At 29.6% G+C, this 17,500-nt stretch overlaps 1 protein-coding gene across 6 annotated transcripts in view; it reads left to right on the forward strand.

Annotated features, from left to right (window-relative positions):
- LOC145291482 (uncharacterized) overlaps positions 1–17,500 on the forward strand; it is an 848,143-nt gene that overhangs the window by 343,432 nt on the left and 487,211 nt on the right. Inside the window, exon 1 of one of the 6 annotated variants that reach the window (XM_080137385.1) lies at positions 8,086–8,255. The exons of 2 other annotated variants lie outside the window; for them this stretch is intronic. The gene's annotated coding sequence lies outside the window, so the exon portion shown is untranslated. Of the gene's footprint in view, positions 1–8,085; positions 8,256–8,410; positions 8,546–10,697; positions 10,785–17,500 lie in introns of those variants that run through there. 3 more of the 6 variants (XM_080137412.1, XM_080137402.1, XM_080137375.1) reach the window with 3 other exon arrangements.

Here is a 17,500-nt window from a genome sequence, read left to right on the forward strand (position 1 = left end):
TAGAGTATGGCATAAAGGTTTACTTCACAAGATCTCCAGCTACGGTATAGCTGGAAATATCTTCTCAATTATTTAATCATTTCACTCTGATAGGTTCATAAAAGCAGTGGTTGATGGGCAGAAATCAGAAGATCTCAGTATTAATGCTGGAGTCCCTCAGGTGCCCATCCTAGGCCCAACTCTCTTCCTGATCTACATTAATGATCTTCCAAATCACATCCTTACACCATTCGTAGACATTTATGCTGATGACACTACTATCTATGGTAGCACATCTAAGACTGTAAACGACCAAGTTCTCTCTGATTCTCTCTCCTCTGATCTTGAGCATGTGGTACAATGGGGAAAGCGGTGGCTTGTTACTTTTAATGCATCTAAAACCAAGTGTTTATCTTTACATCATCAATACTCTGAACCCCATCTGGCATCAATTGAAATGAATGGCTCTTGTCTTGGGGAGGCGTCATGTTTTGACAAGCTTCTGGACTTGACCTTTACTCCTAATCTTAAATGGAACCCATACATTAAATCCGTTGCCAAGGCCGCTGGAAAAATGGTTGGATCCTTCTATCGATCCAGTAGATATCTCACTGCTGATGCAATTCTCTATCTATAAAAGAGCCAGGTACGCCCAAGGATGGAGTACTGTTTCCACATCTGGGCAGGAGCTGCGAGAAAGGACTTATCCTGCCTTGATAGAGTTCAAAATAGACTTCGTAGCCTCGTAGGGGATGTCCTTTTCTCTTCGCTGCGACCTCTTTCTCATAGAAGAGATGTTGCGAGTTTGTCTCTGTTTTATCGTTATTTTTATGGCAAGTGCTCGGCTGAGCTCCAGTCTATGGTCCCCCTTCGTCAGACTTTCACAAGAAACACCCGTCTAGCAGAAAACACTATCACTAATTTCCCCCACTCTTTATCTGTGCCTAAACCTAAACGTAGATTCCATGAAAAAAGCTTCTTTCTTAGAACTGCACGCCTGTGGAATTATCTTCCGTTTTTCTGCTTTCCAGTTGACTACAATATGGTTGTCTTCAAGTCTAACGTAAACAAGTTTTTGATGAACCGTTCCATATAAGTTAACAAATTTACCGTATTTCCATTATTAACGATTACTATATTGTCCAATTTCTACTGTACACTCTTTAACCCTTTTCCTCGAGTTGCTCTTGGCTTTGATAAGTGGTGATGCCTAGGTAAAAAATATATATACATGCATACATAAATATATATAAAAAGAAGTTTATATTCACTATAACGTTTCTATGCAAATATTATGCATTAAAAACTCATCCAGTTAGGTAGAAAAGTAACTTTCTTGTCTTTGATAACTAGGGCTATGACAAGAGAATATTCTTTTCATTATTTTGACTCTTGAGTATATATCAGTTAATGTTAATATCTTGTACGTTTGTTATATATTTATTTTTTTGATGACATTTATTTATATATTTATTTTTTTGATAACATTTATTTATATATTTATTTTTTTTTGATAACATTTATTTGTTATATATTTATTTTTTTGATAACATTTATTTATATATTTATTTTTTGATAACATTTATTTATATATTTATTTTTTTGATAACATTTATTTGTATATTTATTTTTTTGATAACATTTATTTGTATATTTATTTTTTTGATAACATTTATTTGTATATTTATTTTTTTGATAACATTTATTTATATATTTAATTTTTTGATAACATTTATTTGTATATTTATTTTTTTGATAACATTTATTTATATATTTATTTTTTTGATAACATTTATTTGTATATTTATTTTTTTGATAACATTTATTTATATATTTAATTTTTTGATAACATTTATTTGTATATTTATTTTTTTGATAACATTTATTTATATATTTAATTTTTTGATAACATTTATTTGTTATATATTTATTTTTTGATAACATTTTTTATATATTTATTTTTTGATAACATTTATTTATATATTTATTTTTTTTGATAACATTTATTTGTTATATATTTATTTTTTTGATAACATTTATTTATATATTTATTTTTTGATAACATTTATTTATATATTTATTTTTTTGATAACATTTATTTGTATATTTATTTTTTTGATAACATTTATTTGTATATTTATTTTTTTGATAACATTTATTTATATATTTAATTTTTTGATAACATTTATTTGTTATATATTTATTTTTTGATAACATTTTTTTATATATTTATTTTTTTGATAACATTTATTTATATATTTATTTTTTTGATAACATTTATTTATATATTTATGTTTTTGATAACATTTATTTGTTATATATTTATTTTTTTGATAACATTTTTTATATATTTATTTTTTTGATAACATTTTTTATATATTTATTTTTTTGATAACATTTATTTGTATATTTATTTTTTTGATAACATTTATTTATATATTTAATTTTTTGATAACATTTATTTGTTATATATTTATTTTTTGATAACATTTTTTATATATTTATTTTTTGATAACATTTATTTATATATTTATTTTTTTGATAACATTTATTTATATATTTATGTTTTTGATAACATTTATTTGTTATATATTTATTTTTTTGATAACATTTTTTATATATTTATTTTTTTGATAATTTTTATTTATATATTTATTTTTTTGATAACATTTATTTATATATTTATTTTTTTGATAACATTTTTGTTATATATTTATTTTTGATTACATTTTTTTATATATTTATTTTTTGATAACATTTTTTATATATTTATTTTTTTGATAACATTTATTTATATATTTATTTTTTGATAACATTTATTTGTTATATATTTATTTTTTGATAACATTTATTTATATATTTATTTTTTTGATAACATTTATTTATATATTTATTTTTTTGATAACATTTTTTTATATATTTATTTTTTTGATAACATTTTTTTATATATTTATTTTTTTTGATAACTCTGTGGATTGTAATGCAAACCCATCGTTATTTTCTTTCACAAATGCAAGTCAATAGAAAAAGGTACAACCCCTTTGAAAAATGAAAATCAGTAATTTATTTATTTTATCCAGTTGTTAAAACGTCCGCTTAGCGTTTTACCACCCCCTCTCCATAATCTTTTTTTTTTTTTTTTATATTTCTATAAATAAATATTATTATAATTAAACAAGGATAACAACAAAGATTTCATACCAGACAAGATATACATTAATTAATTAATCAGTTAAAATTGGGAGAGTAGAAAAAGTGGATCTAAGGTTCTTTCGGCAGCTTTGTAACTCTTGTTTCCCTTATTTTGTTCTTTAGTCCTCGCATTCCATGAAAAGTAACATATTATGATGGTTTCGACAAAGAGAGAAGAATTGCTGCTTTCTGGGCCCAGAATCTATTGCCTCCAACACTTATCGTGGAGTAGTATTTTTTTAGCTCCTTACATCAAGTGGTTTCATGCCTTGTCTGAAGCGACTTCCATTAAAAAAAAAAAGTTGATTATTTTATCTGTTCTTCTATACGACAAAATCGCATTAGAACATTTAATTTCCTTTGGTTTGTGTGCACGAAAAAAAATAATTAAATGTTTAGTCCAAGCCAAAGATCATTTTCTAAAAAATTATTGTCGTATCTCGCACGGTCGCGAAGTAATCACAGTGACGGACACTTAAATCGATTAATAATGCATAAAATATGGCCGACACAATGTTTTACTTTATAGCCGTGTGAAATTTGAAACTGATTGCTAAGCTTTTAAACTGCCAACTAGAAAAGTAGTTTCTCTCTTGAATTAAAGTTTCCGAGGGTAAAAAGTGTAAGTCAAGTATTCTGGTTTAAGTGTGCTATTTAAGCAAATGAAAATATGAATTGCATTTTCTCACGCGTCTTTATCGCGTCATTATTTTTTATTTATCAGTTTTGATGAACTTTGGACGTTTCAGATCTCTTCACAAACTGTGGATTGTAAAGAGATTTGAAGCGTCCGAAGTTCATCGAATAATGAAAAATGTCTTTGTTTAATTGACAAAAAAAAAAAAAAAAAATAAATAAATAAATAGTCAGTGTATTTATTTATTATCATCACATTTTCAAATTATTTATTATATAAAAAGCTGTTTGCGAATGTGTGTCTAATATTGACCTGAAGATATTTCATCAATAGAACCCAATTTGATATTATTTTTTAGATAAGCTTTAAATAAGAACTGTTTTAAAGGGAGCGATGGATCAACAGTTCCAAATTAATTGTCTGAGTTATTCACTGAATTAGAAGCTAGAGTAACTTAGCATAATCATGCAAACGATTCTAGAATATAAACCCATGCAATTAACCTGATGATTTTCTCTGGGATGAAACACAAACGTTTCTGTGTAGCTCACCTGTCATAAATATTTATATATTTATACCACTGCTAAGCTTACCGTTGAATTAAATACTAAAACATACACACACATATAGTTTCTTTCAGTATTTAATTCAACAGTGCTCAATACATGAGTAAGTTATGAAAATATATTTATTGCAATTAAGCTACATAGATGGATCGTCATGCTAAAATGTCATGAATATATTTTTATAAGTTACTACCTAGCTCTACTCAAGTATGGAGCACCGTTGAAGTAAATACTAAAAATCGATACATAAAGTAGTATATCTTCTTATAATATTTTATGAGGATTCATGAAATATGTGTGTGTATGTGTACTCACTGGGGGGAAAAAATGTTTCATCGACGTTATTTATCGTTTTTTATTTATGGAAATCGCTCCAGACAAGGCATGAAGCTATTTGATGTTAGGAACTAAAACATATTACTTCAAAATCTTAAATCAGCCAACAATGAGTGTGAGATGAATAAATTTTGACCGAGAAAACTGCAATTCTTCCCCCTTTGTCAGAAATATCGCTCATGGAATATGCGGATTAAAGGACAAAATAAGGTAAGCGAGAATTACGAGGCTGATGAAAATAAACTTCAGATTCACTTTCTACTACTAACTATTTTTATAAACTCATAGAATTACATTAGTACTTTAATTTTATATTTATAAATTATTATAATTTCGGATGACCTAAAGAAAAATAAAACACTATCGTCAACTTTTTATTATAGATTAGAGAACTTCTTTCTGTATTCATTTCAGGCGACAGTATTGTGTGGTCGTCTGACTTGTTATTTGTTTTCTCGCTTACTTTAACACTCGAAATGGTTCCCTCTGATGAATATGAAAAAAAATTGACACAAAACACGTGTTTTACTCGTTGACTTTTATGTGAGGTGGTGGAAACACATAGACAGAGATAGATAGGTAGTTATTTATGTATCTTAACACTAGCCGGAATTAGTTCAATAGTAGAGCTTCAGGTCTCAGAATCTGGTTTCGTGTCTCGCTAAGTTAGCCAAATTGAGAAGTTGCAATCAACATCTGTATGTGGATAATTGTGTAATTAATATATATATATATATATATATATATATATATATATATATATATATATATATATATATATATATATATATATATGGAAATATATTTTATTTCTTTATAATATATACTAATCCTTATTTAAGAAGCTCAATGTAATTACAAAGCAATATAGTGAATAAATGACAAAAGACTATATTCCAAAGTTCATGATGTTGACCATCTTATAATTTATTCCTTTAATTCGGTTGACTTTTACACTGTCAAGAATTGTAAATATCAACTGAATTAAAGGAATAAATTATAAGATGCTCAACATCACGAACTTTGGAATATAGTTTTTTGTCATTTATTCATTATATATATAAAATATTAATATAGTCAAATATATCCAAATTCGGAAAATAATGAGACAAAAAGGGGGAGGTGTAGGTAGGTTTAACTGCTTAATCTCTTTAATGGGGATTCGAAATGTGTTCTTTTATGTAAATTAAATAGTGTTTTTTTTTCTGAAGAAAGGCCGTTTTGGGGAATATTTTCGAATGACATAATGTTTGAAATTGTCCAAATGGTCTCGAAGCAATTATAAAGAATATGAAAATATACAATTTGATGCTCTCGTTGTGATCTTTATTGTCTTGATTTTGTGAAAATATTATATATATATATATATATATATATATATATATATAGTGTGTGTGTGTGTGTGTGTGTGTGTGTGTTGATACAATTGTGTACGTGGATAATATTACTAAACAAGCGAGTAGTTAGTCCACAGGTCAATTAATAAGTATAAAAAATGTACAAAGATGAAACTTGAATAAATTACATGTATTAATCCAACAAAAACCATGGAGACAAAGTATTATAATAAAGAAAAATCCTTAACCCATGGATGTTCAAAATTTTTTTTTCTTCTTGTCTTTTACCAGCTACCAGTGTTATGTAGATGTCAAATATATTAAGCATAAGTTTATTTTTATATGTAGTTGATGTACCCTGCGTTGCTCTTGTGTCAAATATACCATAACCCAAATATTTAGTCACAATAATACAAACATCACATTCAACTTTATACAACACTAAAATGCGGAATGATTTTTTCTTAAAGAATTAAGTGCATTATTTTCGTTTAAAATTACCTGTCGAAATGTGGTTTCTTTTTAATTGTTTTTATTAGGATATCTGATAAGTGGATCCTAGTGTCCCTTATTGGATTAAGTTTAATGACGACGTATTCATAAAATATTACTCTTCATAGTGAACCATATTGATTTCCATAACGGACATACAAACTTTCTCTTTTATATATAGAGATGTTATTTTAAACTTTTCAGGAGAGAGAGAGAGAGAGAGAGAGAGAGAGAGAGAGAGAGAGGGGGGGGGTAATTGATCCATGACTTTACTAAAATAAAATAAACGGTCTTTTGATTAACTGAGCTTTGAGCTAAAATCTTTTTCATATTGTTGTCCAAATGTTTAGAACCCGTTAGAATATAAAGAAACGTCTCACACACAGGAATTCCAATAATCTAGAAATCACTAGGGTAGAGTGAGAGTAATAATGTTATTATTGATGTTATAACTGGAAATCGGCTGCAAAAATATCTTTCGACATCCATGTAATTTTATTATTACCCTTTGTCTACGTAATGAATTTTTGATCGTCGACATGTTGAAAATTAACAATAAAAATCTGCAAACATTTATTTCCCTTTTGACAGATTACACTGTTTCGTTCCGAAAGTAATTTAATAAAAACGTGTTTAGAATCCAGGCTTAAATAAATACTCTGTATTTATTGATATATTTTGTTATTTATTTATTTATTCATGAGTAATTATTTGATTTTGGTATGACGAGTCGACTAATATTAAAAACTTAATAAAAGAATGAGAAGGGATGGTTAAACACGAAGAGAAAAACAATACAACCGTTTTTGGCCCTCTAAAAACAAATAAATAAACAAAAAATTGTTCAGTCGTTTTATGACTTTTTATTACAAAAGAAAAGAAAAGGTACTTGCCCCCCCCCCCCCGCCATCCCTGATCGACCCAAACCACGCATTTCTTTTTCTTCGCCTGTCTGCGCGCGCGCGCACACACACACACACACACACACACACACACACACACACACACACACCTACAAATGTATACTACCAGCTCTAATAAATACTTTAATATCGAGCACTATTGGATTGGATACATATCAAATTTATAAATGTAAAGTTATCATTTATATATATATATATATATATATATATATATATATATATATATATATATAATGTTTTATTTTTTATTACCGTTTTATCTGGAAAAAACAAACATATTTGCTCTGCATTCTGCAATAGTATTGCGCACTCTCTTCAGGTTTTTACTAATTACCAGTTTTACCAAATATATATATATATATATATATATATATATATATATATATATATATATATATATATATATATATATATATACACACACACACGTTCCAAAAGTGCTCGATACTAAAGTAGGTATAAGTAGAGCTGGTGTCAAAAACCAAAAACAGACACAAAGATAATTGTATACACACGCTTTTATACACATATACATTAATACACAGACACACATACATACACCCCCTCCTAACAAGCCGGACGCTCGCCCCCCCCCCCCCCTCTCCTTAATCATAAACTACCTCCTCAACGACTGCTACAGTCAACTACATTTGTGCCGGGATTGTTAACAGAGACATTTTTAAGATCATTTAACTTGTGTTGGGCAGTTTAAATAGGCGGCCTTTTAAAACGAGGAGCCTAATCTTGTCTACATATACATATATACGTACATATATCTGTTGCTATGAACTAAGTAAGTGTGGTTCATCATATTTTTGGATTATCTCCCGAGCCTTGCTTTTGTTTTCTTCTTCTTCTTCTTTTGCTCCTTAGTTACAATCTCTCTCTCTCTCTCTCTCTCTCTCTCTCTCTCTCTCTCTCTCTCTCTCTCTCTCTTTTATTTGTTTTAAAGGGGCAGCGTAGTTGGAGCAATGAACACCTTTTTTTTGTAAGCCCTATACTTTTTTTTGTGTCTGTTCTTTTTCTAACATGTCTTGGATGAGCCCGTAAAGGATCTTGTTTTCTCTGGTTTGTAAAAAAAATGTATGACTTCGCTTTTTTTTTTTTTTCTGTTTTTGATTTTTTTTTTTTAATACTTGTATTTAAAACTGAGCAAAAATGTAAAGTTGGTTGCTATTGAGTTAGTTTGAAAAACGAGTTATATAAAGTTTCTTTCTTTTATTTATTTATTTTTCCAACTTATTTGTGACGCTGAGAGTGAAAAAAAGACCCCTAGAAAAAACTTCGGCTTAAAAACAATTTGTTAAAACGAATCTCTTTGTTGTCTTTTGTATTTTTTTTAAGACAAAACAAAACAAAACAAAACAAAAAAAGATTTTCTATACTTTAAATTTAATTCTTTTGATTGGAAAATGATTAGGATATATCAACTTTAACGTGTTAATATGTATACATTACAATTATTTATGACAAAGAATAAAAAAATAAAAAAACGGATTTCTTAGTTAAAAAAAAAAATACGTACAAAAAAAATTGGACCGTTTTTTTTTAAGCGTTCGTTTACAATAATAATAAAAAAAGAACAACAAAGCAATTTTAAAATAAAAAGAAAGCTTTCTCTTTTTCACAAAGAAAATATTTGTTTTATTCAAGCAAGGGTCTTAGCTCGTATTGTATAAATTTACACAATGAATAACGCTTTTTAAATCATTCACTTTCTTTTATGAGTCGTTAATGATAGACTACAAAAAATAAAAATAAATAAAAATAGGGACAACTTTCTTTAAACGCGCACATGCTATATAGTTTTTATTGTTTTTTAAATCGATATCTCACCGAAGAAAGAAAGGTGATAATTATTAGTTTATTATTAAATAATGAATAAATATAGAATTATATAAATAAAATTGAAGAGGACATTGTTTATTTTTGCTTGGTTGTTGCTGTTGTTTTTTGTTTTGTTTTAACGTACATCTTGGGTATTTGATTAATTTTCTACAGCACAATAAATCGTCATAAGTGAAAAAAAAATAGCAATTCATATGGGGAGGGGGGGGGAGAGAAAGAAAGAGAAAGACGAAGAAACTAGAGAGATTAATGGACGAGCCGATCTGTTAACTGTTTGGTTTCACGAAGACCTTGTTTGTCGGATATAAAGAAAAGGCCACACGCGCGCACACACATACACATAATATTATACGTATACGCACACACACCGTTACACTATTTTATGTACACACACAATAATATGTGTACAGTTGGACACACACACAATAGTACACTGTACTATTATTGTGTGTAACTGTACTTAGTACAGTTACACACAATAATAATACAGTGTACACGCTATACAGTTGCACAGACGTAATTTTATTTTATTTATATTTTTTTGTTTCGTAATCAATAGTTATAATTTAAATTGATACGAACTTATATATATTGCATGTATCAATGTATCAATATATAGGGCCTATTTCACAGTTCAGTCAAGCAAGCACCTCGTTACTACTCCCCTTCCGTACTCTGTTTGCGGTAATTTGTTTTAAATACTAATAATAAGCGCACAAGCATTTTATTCTATTTAATTTTTCTTCAAAAATGTATTTATTTAATATAAATATTCATGTTTGATCTTTTAAAAACACAAGGGAAAGTAACTGTCGAGAAATACACAATCCGGCTTTAAAACACGCTTTTTACACATTAAGTTTTGGTTTCAAGTTTAATCTCTCTCTCTCTCTCTCTCTCTCTCTCTCCTCTACCCCTTCTGTCTCTCTGAAAGAAACGTGTGAGAGAGAAAGAGAATATGAGTAAGTAATACATGAATCTTACTCACACTCTTTCTCTCTCCGTGATCCTATTACTCTTTCCTTCTCCCTGATGTTCATTTCAATCTAATGATACTAGAATAATAATACTAATAAGAACGCGCACTCCGCTCAGCTTGATGATAAAGAGAGAGAAAGTGTGTTTTATTTCACTTCTCTCTTCTTTTTATTCTCGTATGGACTTAACTGTTATTTATTCCCCTTATCTCTCTCTCCCTCTCTCTCCGGCTGGTTTTTATTTGATATATATATATATATATATATATATATATATATATATATATATATATATATATATATATATATATATATGTATATGTATATACTGCCCTTCTCCAAGATCTTGGGGTTTGTATTATTTTTAAATCTTTCATTGCTTATCAAACAAACAAAAGCCAGGCTGTCTTTTTCTCTCGTCGGATTATTAACAGTTAAGACAAAATATCGCCAAACACCAAATATACAGTTTTATATTCTTAACCAAAAGAGACAAAGTAAACGGAATTAATGTTTATTTTTCTTTTCTTTTTTGTAGTGAAATGTATTGTGTGTGTGTGTGTGTGTGTGTGTAATTTTTAGCTTAAAAAGCTTTTTGAAGTGTCTGCTTGTACGTTTACTTATTATCTTTAAATGAATGTGTAAATTAAATTGTTATTGTTACAATTAATGTACAAATAATAGAATCAAGGTTAATTAATTATTCAAATTAATGTAAAGTTTGTTTTTACGCGCATTGTTGTATTTTCAATGTTACAATTTAATTTGTTATTTGCATTTTCCCATTCTCTGTACATTTTGTCCATAAAAAGGTTTGGGGAAAGTTTTTTTTGTTTTTGTTTTTTTACTTATGCAAAAATGAATTGAAACCTAAACCAAACCTTTTTTCCCCACTTTTTTACATTCATTTTTTTCTTTTCTTAATCTTTAATTATATAAATCCTTTTTATTAGTCATCCAATCCACTAATTTACTCAAATATTCCGTTTTTTCTTTTGATTAGAAAATTAATCTAGTATTTTTATTTATTTATTGATTTATTTTTTTATAAGTGACAGACGTGTACTTTAGTCCATGTGCGATCTACATTGTGTATCAATCATTTGGTTATTGGAGTTATATATAACATTGGTATATTTATGTCAGCATGTGATTTCCCTCCAACCAAAATGTGTTTATATAATTAAGTCTTTGTGTTTAGATTTAATGTAACCTTCTATCCGGCCTCCGATTAAATGTAGTGTCGGTGGTAGTACTCATGCAGAATACGGACCGTGCGGAAATAATAACGTTATTATTTAAAACCCCATTCTAAACATGGAGAAGGAAGGGCGTTTTATAACTATTTTGTACTTTCACCTAACAGTTTAATAAAGAAAAGCTATGGCAAAAAAAAAAAAAAAAAAAATTAAAGTGAAAATTCTATCTAAATAAATAGTACAGTATGTATTCTACATGAATACTGTAGTATCTATTCTATCCGTGTTTCCGAGAAGTAAAAGTCTTTCTAGACTGAGGCAATTTAAGTTTTTGTCCCAATCCAAAGTATCCGTTTGGGATCCTTTCACGTTTGAAGCCAACAGTGTATAACATTGTCCTCGCGGGGAGGTAAGTAAATAGAGACTTAATTTATAACCAAATCTGCACATTGTGAATAATAATAATAATAATAATAATAATAATAATAATAATAATAATAATAATAATAATAATAATAATATATACACTTATGGAAATCGAAATACTTAACTGGCCATATTTCAGTTCTCACAAGGAACTGATCCCAGATGATAAAAATAATACTGATCTCTCTTTGCCCCCCTCTCTCTCTCTCTCTCTTCCTCCCTCCCTCTCTCTCTCTCTCTTTCTCTTTCTCTCTCTCTTTAAAGGACCTTTAGTCGTTCTTTTGAGTGGCTGTGAAATTAAATCTTTGAACATTTTTATTTTAATTCGCAAAATAGTATTATGTGTGTGTTTCTACTATTCAATTAGAAAACATTATTTTTCGTGTGTTATTGTTACACGATAAACACAATCGTATGGTCTGTCTCGACTTTAAATACCTACCCCTAAGAATGTATCTAATTAAATGTAATGTCTTTCTAATTGACACATCAAAACAAAAACACTTTTACTTCTACACACACACGCGCGCACGCGCGTGGTGTGCATGTATGTATGAGGAGGAAAAAGAAGGGGGTGTATGATAGCCTTATGATTCTCATAAATCGAATGTAATCAGCAAAACACCGATCGAGTTCACATCCAGTCGGTTGTCTATTTCTGTTTACTTAAAGATAATAATACAATTTGAAAAAGTATGAACCTGAACCTCTAGTCCCCATCTAGGTATGAGTGAAACTATAGTAGATTGTGTTCAGTAAGTACATTTTTGTTTTATTTTTTTGTTTGTTTTTAGTTTCCAATAAGTCATAAAAACAGAAAACACATACACACGCACTAACGATACTACACACATATGGGTATATATAAATATATACATACCGCACACAATACGTATATAGCACATTTATATATGTGCACACACCACATAAACAACCTTCGTATATGTATGTGTGTAAGCGTACACACGTATATTCACACCATATATGCAAGCATATACACACATCTTTGTATCATTCGTACACATGTACATGCACATTATATCAATGTACATCCAAAGTCCATGTATACACGTGTATGTGCACACCCATACACATACGTATGCATACGTTACACATGCATAATACCGTAAACAAAATTTCGATTTTTCTTTCTAAACCCCTTTTTTTTTTTTTTTATTTCGAACATTTTCGTTTCGTCTTAGTTTTCAAAATATTTCCAATCTTAAACTTCTTTTTTTGAAGTATTTATGTCTGTATTAATTATTCAGCATTAATTAAGATTCCAGTTGATAAAAATAACTTTAATGTTCTCCATTGCCCCCCCCCCATTCTCTCTTCTGGTGTCCTTGTCTCTTTACTCTTTCCTTTCTCCTTCCTCTCTCTTACTTTTCTTCTTCCTCTCTCTCTCTCTCTCTACCTTTCTCTCATCTCCTTTCTCTCTATATCTCTCTCCCTTTTCTTTCCTTTCTCTCTTATTTCTTCTACCTCTCTCTCATCTCCTTCTTCTCTCTTTCTCTCAAGCTCTCTTTTTTCTCATTCCTCTCTCGTTCTCTTTTCTCCTCCATCATTCTTTTCTCATCTTTCTCTCTTCCTTCTTTTTTCTCCTCTCTTTTTCTTTCTTCTCTCTTCCTTTTTTCTATTTTCTTCTATCTTCCTCTTTCTCTCTTCCTCTTCCTTCTCTTTTCCTTTTTCTTCTTTTCTCTTCCTTCTCCTTCTTTTCTTTTCTCCATCTTTCTTCTCTCTTCTATATCCTTCTTCTCTCTCCTCTTTCTTTTTCTCCTCTTTCTCTTCTTGCTCAGTTCTCTCTTCTTTCTCCTTTCTCTGTCCTTGTACTCCTCTTTCTTTTCTCACTATCTCTTCTTGCTCTCTTTTCTCTCGTATATCTCTCAGTCTGTCTTTCCTCCTCGTCTCTCTCTTCTCTTTTTCTCATTTCTATCTCTTCTCTTTCTCCTCACTTCTCGTTTTTCTTTTTCATTCCGTTTGTCCATTCTTCTTCTCGCTCCCTAGAATACCTGTCCCAGGACGGGTAAGATTAAGTCCTTTGGACAAAACAGTTTTACACCACTTTTACGTCCCATACAAACATTAAAATCAAAATGTAATGATACGAAACCTTAAGCCTACAGTTTCTTATTCCCATTTTGATCAAAATCAGTTACATGAGTTTGATTCGAGAAAATGTCTAAAATTGAACTTTAATCTTAAGGAGGCCCTATTTACATGCCCCAATTACATTTAACAAATCCAACTCCCAATTATCATTTATCAAAATCCAACTCCCAATTATCATTTTATCAAATTCCAACTCCCCAATTATCATTTTATCAAATTCCAACTCCCCAATTATCATTTTATCAAAATCCAACTCCCCAATTATCATTTTATCAAAATCCAACTCCCCAATTATCATTTTATCAAAATCCAACTCTCCAATTATCATTTTATCAAATCCAACTCCCCAATTATCATTTTATCAAAATCCAACTCCCCAATTATCATTTTATCAAAATCCAACTCCCCAATTATCATTTTATCAAATTCCAACTCCCCAATTATCATTTTATCAAAATCCAACTCCCCAATTATCATTTTATCAAAATCCAACTCCCCAATTATCATTTTATCAAAATCCAACTCCCCAATTATCATTTTATCAAAATCCAACTCCCCAATTATCATTTTATCAAAATCCAACTCCCCAATTATCATTTTATCAAAATCCAACTCCCCAATTATCATTTTATCAAAATCCAATTCCCCAATATCATTTTATCAAAATCCAACTCCCCAATTATCATTTTATCAAATCCAACTCCCCAATTATCATTTTATCAAAATCCAACTCCTAATTATCATTTTATCAAAATCCAACTCCCCAATTATCATTTTATCAAAATCCAACTCCCCAATTATCATTTTATCAAAATCCAACTCCCCAATTATCATTTTTGTCCAATTTATCAGAGGTTTTTGAATTGGGACAAGAATGATAATTGTCTTAGTCTAGGAGAATTTCTTCTTCACTGACTCAAGAAAGAATGGTTAAAGTGTAACATCAAAACAGATTTTGCTTTGAAGGCCAAGAAAAAAGAGGTTTTAATCTTTTTTTTTGCAACAAAATTAAACAATAAATTGAAAATAACAATTGAAAAATAGGCACCAGACCAAAATTATTTGGAGATGAAGTCAGTATTTTGTCTATTTTTCTAAACTATATTTAATCACCATAATACCACATTCACTCTGAGCTTAATCTTACTAAAAACAAGTCTTCAGAAGAAATTGTAATTCAAATGATCTTGCTTCATTGTTGTCTAATAACAATGGATTAAATTTAATGCAAATTTGATATTTTTGAATTTTCAAATTGGAGATTTTTACCCATATTATGCTCCCTTAAAAATTTTTTTTTTAAATATCCCAAAGAAAGTGAAATTTGAATAAGTAATATCTATTTGTTAAAATTTTCAAAAATCTGAGATATCTGAATTTTCACAAAGGAGTCTCTTTTACATAGAACTAATTTAAATTAAATATAGCCCATATTTGGACCCCCTTATGCCTAGCAGGTGTGTTTCAGAATTTATAATGGATGTTTAATTAGTTTTGAAATGAATCCAACACATACAAATATATCATTCTCAGATGGTTAAAAAAATGGAGATAGTTATGATTTCATATTCTATTTTTTTTTTTTTTTTTTTTTTTTTTTTTTTTTTTACATATTCAGTCGGCTTTAACGTATGCATACACGGCTCTATTGATGATTTTTTCACTCTAAATTTACAAGGCATTAAAAACCGAACTCTAACTCTGCCCCCGCGATGAACAAGTAAATAGTGACCTCTTTAACTTATCCTTGAGTGGCTTATGGGTCTATATACATAGTGACTCATTAGTGCATAAAATAAAAAGTATATAAGGATATGCCTGACTTTATACAGAGATCTATACACCCACCTGAACACTTGATCTGATACACATTCTATCATGCTTATTATCAACCCAAACACAGGGGTGGAGGTAACAACAACAAAAAAAGAAACCTCCTTGCCTGGTAGTGTATGTGTGTGTTGGGGGGGGGGGGTACTAAGTAACATATTCCAGATTTTTATTATTTCCCTTCTATTATCTGCCGCTGGCGTTGTTGCCGGTTCGGTGATATTCATTATTAAATACATCTTTACTAAATAAGAATAAATATGGCACAGATTCCAATCATTCTGAAAAGAAGTTGAGCTTCTTTTTTTCCGTAATTCTTTATTTTTCTACTCTGTAGTTATAGGGGTCCTTCTTCACCCAGTAGAGAGAATCTCACACTCTTTTAAGTGGCGGTGGTTTTAAAGTGGAACAATTAATATAGAGACCACGTGTTTGACTTTGAATATTTCTTTGTATGAATTAGAATTCTACAGATCTTATACAGCCTTATATACAGATTATACAGATTTCTAATTGATCAGCACATATCAGTTGGTTTTTATTTGATAACTCGCTCCTATATCAACAGTAGAAGGAGAAAAAACTCTAACTTTAGAGCCTGTTAAAAAGAATAAAAAGATGCCGACTTTGACTCTTCTAACACTCACCTTTATGGGCCACCAAGTCAAACCGTAATTAAATTATCACCGACCTACCCGACCGGCAGCTAAACCTCAATCCTCCATTGTAGACGCTTTTAAATATCAGAATATTTTATAGAATAGCTTTTTTCTTTGGACTGCTTACCTGTGAAATTCCATTCCTATTTCTTGTTTTCTTGGCTGTTCCAACATGCTGAAATGTAATGTAATGTGGACAAGCATCTTGCTGCCGAACTTTCTACTCAGACTGTATTCACAGAAGCCGTTAATGATTTAGTGTCTTGTTTGGTGTGAAAAACTAAACCGTCCATATAGCCGTGTAACCAAATGTTAAAGCTGACTTTGCATGTAATAACTGATAGAACAAACGGATGAAATCCTAACAGTTTCCATTTTTCAACTAAGAATATTTTTTCCTGTAAACTTTCAGAACATTAACACCATTGAAGCGCAGAGGCTATTCTTGGCCTTCGGGCCAGGAGTGGAAAAGGAAGTAATCAGTTCTGGTCAATGTGGGGGCAACCCTTCATATGGGACAATTATTTTTTAAGTCAATTAGTTTGGTCAATGTGGGGGAAACCCTTCATATCAGATAATTGCTAATTTTGGATCCTGCCAGAGTGCTCCCTTGGGGGAGCTGGTTTTTCCTCCCCACACTAAAAAACGGCCTTGTGCCTAATTTACGCAGTGGGGAAGTAAATAACACTATTAAAAATTTTTAAGATGTTTCATTGATAGTTTCCAGAAGTAATGCTATTTCAATGGGTAGGCATATATGTATGTGCATGAGCATAAGCGCTGTGTGTGTATATATATATATATATATATATATATATATATATATGTGTGAGTGACCCCCCAAAAAAACAAAAGCTAAATGGAGGCCATCTAGAACATATGCTGCAGAACAGAGAAAAAAAGGCCAAAGACCCTTGTCTTTTGATGTGATGTTTTGAATATAATTAACTAATTATGACCAAAGTTTCATTTCATTCAAACAAAACA

This window comes from Euprymna scolopes, chromosome 2 (assembly GCF_053919585.1).
Source record: "Euprymna scolopes isolate OS-2025 chromosome 2, ASM5391958v1, whole genome shotgun sequence".
Taxonomy (NCBI): domain Eukaryota; kingdom Metazoa; phylum Mollusca; class Cephalopoda; order Sepiida; family Sepiolidae; genus Euprymna; species Euprymna scolopes.